At 37.1% G+C, this 8,002-nt stretch overlaps 1 pseudogene; it reads left to right on the top strand.

The window, feature by feature from the left end:
* The first annotated feature begins 5,397 nt into the window (after positions 1–5,397).
* On the top strand, positions 5,398–7,412 carry LOC105513914 (annotated as a pseudogene).
* Positions 7,413–8,002: the final 590 nt, after the last annotated feature.

Below are 8,002 nucleotides of genomic sequence, written 5' to 3'. Positions count from 1 at the left end.
AAAAAACCAACAGATTTTGGTGAAGATGCTGAGAAATGAGAATGCTTATACACTGTTGGTGAAAGTAAAAATTAGTACAACCTTTATGGAAAACACTGGAGATTTCTCAAATAACTAAAAATAGAACTACCATTCGATCCAATAATCTCACTACTGGGTATCTTGTCAATGGAAAAGAAATTATTATATCAAAAAGATACCTGCACTCATATGTTTATCACAGCACTACTCACAATAACAAAGATATGGAATCGATCTAAGTGTTTCTATTAAGAGATGACTGGATAAAGAAAATGTGGTTTTTGTGTGTACATACACCATGGAATACTACTCAGCCATAAAAAAAAAATGAAAGCATGTGTTTTGCAACAACATGAATGGAGCTGGAGGTTATTATTTTAAGTGAAATATCTTAGAAACAGAAAGTCAAATATTGCATATTCTCACTTATAAGTGGGAGCTAAATAATGTGTGCACATGAACACAGAATTCAGAATAATAGACATTGGAGACTTGAAAAGGTGAGGTGGGAAGGGGTGAGGGATAAGAAATTATCTAATGTGTATAATACACACTATCTGGGTGATGGTTACACTAAAAGCCCAGACTTAACCACTACACAATATATTCATGTAACAAAACTGCACTTGTACCCTTAAATCTGTAAAAGTAGATATGAAAAGAAGAGAAACGGGAAAAACACGAAAAACACAGCAACAGTAGAATATATGAGAGGCTGTTATTCCCTTAAAGACAGAGGGGAATCAGGGAATAAAGGAAGTTGATGAATTTAGAGTTGAAAACTCCAAGCAATAGAGCTGAATTTGGAATTGGAAAACTCAAAAAAACTGCAGGAAGAGTTTGAAATCAACGTGAATTTCACCATAGTAACTGGTAGAGAAGTGAGAATAGTGTAAAATGCCTGTCTGTTGTCTAAAGAACAATCAGTCACACACTCAATTCTAAGTAAAAACCATAACCTTCATTCACCCCAGACTCTGAGATAGCATAGAGTCCTTAATTAAAACTAGCAATTCAAAGAATATTCCAGGAAAAACTAGTTTAAAATATATATACAAAACTGTACATTTTAATTCATCTTTAGGAATTAAAAAAAATTCTCATATATTTTGAAATGTCTGCTAAACAAACACGTTATCTTTATAAGCAGAAAACAAAAAAAATTCAGTTGATTTTTTAATCTGTTAATTCTCCTCAAGTCTCTTCAGTAATTACTCCATAATAAAACATTAAAATATACTTAAAAGGTTTTAAAAGGAAACAGTATAATTTTAAGCATATCCCAGTTTTGTCAAGCCATGGGATAGCAGCAGGAAAACTTTCCACCATGAAAACATCAGTATGAGGGTGTCTTGCTTCTGAAGCGTGGGGAGCATGAATATCTACTGTTCCCCATCTCTGAAAGGGAAGAGAGAATTTAAAAAATAAGTTAGTATGCATCCAGAAGGATTAGAAATCAACCTTTTAAAAAATCCAATGGAGAAAACAGCAGCACTGGAATTCTAGAGAAATAACGGTGGGACTTCTTGAAATGATTTTTAATAAAAGACTTTTTGACTCTCTGGGTTAATTGAAAGTTACTACTGATTACAGGATAAACAGCTATAAAAACCAGCCATTTAACTTTTTTAAAGAATCTGTGAACTAAGATGTAAAGAATTATACAAAAATAAACACACCCGAAACAGCGACCCTGTTCTCTAAAGACGGGATTGTGAGGAGGAGACTATCTGCTAAGATTTACTGAAGACTTCAGAATGTTACAATTTCCTACCTTCAGCTCCTTCCCTGCTTGAGCTCAATCTGAAGTAACGTAAGACATTGATTACAAATGTCACTCTTGTTACCCTCCACTCCTGAGCCATTTTCTCTTTCACCCTCCATTCCCTTTTCTAGCTCTCAAATTATTCTGTCCCCTCATCACAGTCCTTTCCCTCTATCACATGGGAGGGCAGGCAATTGCCAAAAAGGGAGAGGCCCCTGAGAATCAATTACGTGCTTACTGGAGAGCAGCCTTAAATGAGCAAGACATAGCAGGCCCCCAAGGAAATTGTGTTTTTTCAAAAGCGGTTTCCTGAACTGTTGGCTTGATCATAAATGGAGCAGAAACCAAAAGAGCCAAATGGAGCCCACGTTTCTGTCCCCTTGGAGACAAATGCTCTCCATTTCACCAATCATCTGAAGCCCCAATTCCTAGTCTCTTCCCCATAACTCACCTGAAAATTCTAATTTCTCTGCAACATCCCTAAATTCCCCATTACCAACAGTGGTCCTCCCAGGAGCCTGCTCTGAACTTTCATTCTCCGATTTACAGCCTCCAAATTGCCCTCTTACCATCCCAGGCAATTGTTTCAATAGGTACCACCCTTAGTAGGGGTGTTTTATATAGGTAAGCAAAATCTTGCCAATGCTGAGCCTGATTTAAGGAGAAGGAAGCTGGCATGATGTTACAAAATGAAGTTCAAATGGTTATGTAGTGTTTCAATATCCTTCCTGACCAAACTACTGCCTGACAACTTTGTCTCCAACTACTCCCTTTTTTGAAGCTTCTACAGAAATCAGGCTGATATATTTATTTCTCATCCCTAGGAGTGTGTTGAAGGCACTTCTGTGTCATTTATCAAATTCAGACCCTTAATTCAGTTCCACTTTCTCCCTGACCAACAGAGAACACTTTTTCTCTGAACTACTCTGTCTACTGTCTGTAGCTCACAGTAAATGCCACCCTATTTTCTCTTGGCAGGCAGGAGGGGCTCTCTTAATCATTTTTTTTTTTCATCAAACTGCAGCATATGCTAAAAGGAAAGTGTATGTGTCTTGAAAACAAAACTTTCAGAAAAATGTAGTATTTTTTAGTTAGCCTAAGTTATTATGATTTTTAATTGACAACTTAAAACTGTATATATTTATGATGTATAACATGATGTTTTGATATATGTATACATTATGGAATGACAAAATCAAGCTAATTTACATGAGCCATTACCTCACATACTTACCATGTTTTTATGATGAGAACACTCAAATCTACTCTTTTAGCAATTTTTACACATACAATTCTTTAACTACAGTCACCCTTTCATACTGAATTATCCCTCCTGCCTAACTGTAATTTTTGTAACCTTTGACCAATATTTTCTCAATTCTCTCCCTTTCTGCCAACCCCTGGTAACCACCATTCTACTCTTTGTTTCTGAGTTTGACTTTTTGATTTCATATATAAGGAAGATCATGCGGTATTTGTCTTTCTGTACCTCACTTATTTCACTTAACATAAGGCCCCCTAGATTCATCCATGTTGTTGCAAACAACAGAATTTCCTTCTTCTTTGAGGCTGAATAGTATTCCACTATGCATATATGCCACATTTTCTCTATCCATTCATCTGTTGATGGATGCTTAGGTTTACTCCATGTCTTGGTTATTGTGAATAATACTACAATGAACATGAAAGTGTAGATATCTCCTCAAGATCCTAATCTTATTTCCTTTGGATACATACACAGACAAGGGATTGCTGAGTCATATGATAATTCTATTTTTAATTTTTTCAGAATTTTTCAGAAACCTCCACAGTGTATTTAATGACTCTACTAATTTACTCTTCCACCAAAAGTGTATAAGAGTTCTCCTTTTCCACATTCTCATCAACACTTATCTTTCATCTTTTCTATAACAGGCATTCTAACAAGTGTGAGGTGATATCTCATCATGAATTTAATTTGTATTTCCCTGATGACTAGTGAGGTTGAGCATATTTTCACGTACCTGTTTATCATTTGTATGTCTTCTTTAGAGAAATATCTATTCAGGTGCTTTGCTCGTTTTAAAATTGATTTATTTGTTTTCTTGTTATTGATTTGTTTGAATTCCTTATGTAACTTGAATATTAGCCACTTCCATGTATCATTTACAAATATTTTCTCTCAACCTGTGGGTTGTCTTTTCACTCTATTGTTTCCTTTGTTGTGGAGAAATGTTTTAATTTGATGCAATCCCATTTGTTTACTTTTGGTTTTGTTGTCTGTGATTTGAGGATCATATAGAAGAAATCTTGCCCAGACCAATGTCATGGAACATTTCTCCTATATTATCTTCTAATAGTTTTACAGTTTTCAGTCATATGTTTAAGTCATTAATCCATTTTGAGTTAATTCTTATATATTGAGTGTCATAAGGGTCCAATTTCATTCTTCTGCATGTGGATATTCAGTTTTTCCAACATCAGTTATTAAAAAGACTTTTCTTTCACCATTTTGTGTTCTATTTATATGATCATATGGTTTTATCCTTCATTCTGTTAATGTTGTATATCACATTTAATGATTTGTGTGTTGAACCATCCTTGCATCTCAAAGCTAAATCTCACTTAATCATGGTGAAAGATCCTTTCAGTATACTGTTGAATTTGGTTTGATAGACAAACACAACTTCAGAGAGAATTCAAGTGTAAGATGGGAATATCTGACTAACCTTAATTTTTAGAGATTTTTTAGCAAACTTTTTGTCAAAATACTTTTTGTGAACTTTTTAAGGTCATCAGTCCAGACCGCATTCCCACGGATAAAGACAAAGATCTGTGGGGAGTAGATGTTTGTATTGTTAATCACCTGGTGAGAGGTTAATCCTGGGGTACAAATGAGGTCTCCAAAAGTAGATGCTATATTAGCATGAAAAATACATTTCTACCTTCCTTTGTGTCCTGGGGTCAATTTGGCCTAAAGTGAAACATGTGAAAAGATTATAAGCAGTTCCAAATGAGACGAAATATACCCTTGGCCACATGAATTACCTGGTGGAATTCAAGTGTATGTGGATCAGCATAATGGCACATAATTCTCTGCATTACATTTACTTCCCAATAAGTTAGAACTATAGCAAATTATTCCATAAGCTACAACTTGATCTAGGTTGTACTAGAAGAATTCTAAGAGGGCCTGTACCTTTGCTTAGGAAAAGCAGGTACAGGAGACAGTGGTTGCTGTTCCCACAGCCAGGGTGAAGAAAGCAATGCCAACCACTGCAAAGGATAACTAAATAAAAAGAGGCAGTCAGCACTCACAGAGCAGCAGCTTGAAGGCACAGAAAAGACACAGGAGAGGAAGGACCAGAGGAGTCATTCCCAAACGCATCTTGCACACTCTCAGAAATGGCTATGGGATGCTTTACGGGGGCTAACTTTAAGCTCAAGTTTGACAACCATTTATGTTGTTTGGTCTTGGTCACATGTATATCCTACTTTGTGTCAGTAATTCCAGTTGGAAAAGAAAACACACGTTTCCTTGGTCTCAATATTTCATAAACACGAGCTCAGTGATGTTTTCTGATTATTTGTTCCTTAGACCCCAGCCTAGGCATCCTAGGCAATCTGAATCCATGGAATATTTAATAACAGTACGTCATGGACCTAACCCAAAATATTGTTTGATCTCATATCTTTGAAAATTTCTTGAGGATTAACAATACATTTTAATACAAAAGAGATAGTATTCAACCCAGCAGGATTTTACAAAAACAAATTATAGCTCTTTGTGGTTTCTGTTAGAGATTTACATAGTCTTGCCATTTAGATTTCCTCTTCACTAGACTACAAATTAGAAGAAAATATTATCCAGGGCAGATGGCATATCCTACTTGTCTTTATATCCCAAGAATATTTTAGCTGTGTCATAAATGATTAGTGAATAAGCAGAAATGCGTAAATGGACGAATGAAAAAATAAAAATGGTCATTTGATTCATAATCCCTGGCCTTCTGAAAATATATTAACACAACGTCCAGTTGAAAAGAAAGTTCCAAAGATTCCACCAGTAGACATGACTAGCAATAGAGCTGACCTTCATTATTTGTAGATTCAGTATTTGCAAAATCACCTGTTCCCTAACATCTATTTTTAACCCCTAGATCAATACTCAGTACCTTCACAGTCATTCATGAACAAGTGCATGAACACAGTGACAAAAAATTTGAGACACACTGCATGCATCCCCACCTGATGCTGAACAAGGAAAAGCTCTGTCCTCTTGTTTCAGCTATCGTACTGCCAACAAGTGTCCTTTTCATTATTTCACGATTTGCTGACTGCCACATTTTTCACAGTTTTTGCTTGTTTTTTGGTGATTTCATAATTCTAAACAGCCCCAAATGTAGCACTGAAGTGCTATCTCGTGCTCCTGAGCACAAAAAGGCTGTGATGGATCTTATGGAGAAAATGCATTTGCTAGATAAGCTCTGTTCAAGCATGTGTTATAGGGCTGTTGGCTGTGGATTCAAAGTTAATGATCAATGATATATCTTACATAAGATGTGTTTAAACAGAAACACACTTACAATAAGGTTATTTATTGATCAGGTGATAAAAATGTGACAAAAAACTCATGGGAATCTAACCCTGCATCTCCCCTAAAGCAAGGAGAGATTTAGTATTTGGCCCTACAGGGTTCAAGGCAACTTTATAGAATGTAACTGCAGTGAATAATAACAATCAGCTGTGTCTGCATTTTAAAGATAAGAAATATGAGTCTCGGGAAAGCGAAGTGAATCGTGCCAAGTTATACAGTAGGTTAGTCATGAAGCCTGGATTAAAACCCTGGCCTAGTTCAGTGCTCTGTCAGCTATACCTTCAGTTCTGAAAATGCAATAAGAAAAGATAAAATACGGAATTCAGTCCGCCAGTGACCCACAGTCCTCTTCTCTCGGTTCCTCTTTCCTCGCTCAAGATGGCGCTGCTCGCAAAGCGTTTTTGGCTTGGGCGACAGCAGCGGCTGCTTTCGAAAAGCGCCAGCACTCAGCGATTCCGATCCGGCCTTTAGTCACTGTTAGCAGCTCAGGTCTGCAATGGAGGTCACATAAACTCGGCGCCTTGGGAACCCCTCCAGCCTACCAGCAGATCCCCAAGTCATTGAAAAGTATCACATGGCAGAGAGTGGGAAAAGACAATTCAAGGCAGTTCTTAGCTGTTGCAAAGGCTCTCCAGGTATGGCCACTGATAGAAACGAGGACATGTTGGCATGGTCATGCAGGAGGAGGACTCCACAGAGACCCAAAAAAAATGATTAAAAGATGTTGATACTCGGAAAATCATAAAAGCAATGGTTTCTTATGTGTAACCCAAAGACAGGCCAGATTTACAAGCTAGAATTGCCGTTTCTCTGAGATTTTGGGATGGTGCAAAGGCCATGAACATTGTGGTTCCCTTCATGTTTAAATATGCTGTAGACAGCCTCAACCAGATATTGGGAAACTTGCTGAACCTGAGTGATGCACCAAATACAGTTGCAACCATGGCAACAGCAATTCTGATTGGCTGTGGTGTATCAAGAGCCAGAGCTGCTGTTTTCAATGAAGATCGAAATGCAATATTTGGCAAGTTAGCCCAAAATTCAAACTGAAGAATAACCAAAAATGTCTTTCTCCGTCTTCACAACCTGGATCTGGGTTTTCACCTGAGCAGACAGACCAGAGCTTTATCTAAGGCTATTGACAGAGGAACAGGGAGTATCAGTTTTGTCCTGAGTACTTTGGTGTACCTGAGCACTTTCTTCCTATCATGTTTGAAGTGATGCCTGTCAGTGGTGTTTTTTTATTACAAATGCAGTGCCCAGTTTGCTTTGGTAACCCTCGGAACACTTGGTACACACACAGCATTCACAGTTGCAGTCACACAGTGGAGAACTAGATTTAGAATAGAAATGAACAAAGCAGATAATGATGCAGGTAATGCTGCTATAGACTCACTGCTGAATTATGAAACTGTGAAGTATTTTAATAATGAAAGATATGAAGCACAGAGATATGATGGACTTTTGAAGACATATGAGACTGCTTCATTGAAAAGTACCTCTACTCTGGCTATGCTGAACTTTGGTCAAAGTGCTGTTTTCAGTGTCGGTTTAACAGCTATAATGATCCTCACCAGTCAGGAAATTGTGGCAGGTACCCTTACTGTTGGAAATCTAGTAATGGTGAATGGACTGCTTTT

The sequence above is a fragment of the Colobus angolensis genome, unplaced genomic scaffold, assembly GCF_000951035.1.
Source record: "Colobus angolensis palliatus isolate OR3802 unplaced genomic scaffold, Cang.pa_1.0 Scaffold237, whole genome shotgun sequence".
NCBI classification, from domain to species: domain Eukaryota; kingdom Metazoa; phylum Chordata; class Mammalia; order Primates; family Cercopithecidae; genus Colobus; species Colobus angolensis.
The sequence above is the reverse complement of the archived record's forward strand: the minus strand, read 5'-3'. Positions and strand labels throughout refer to the sequence as shown.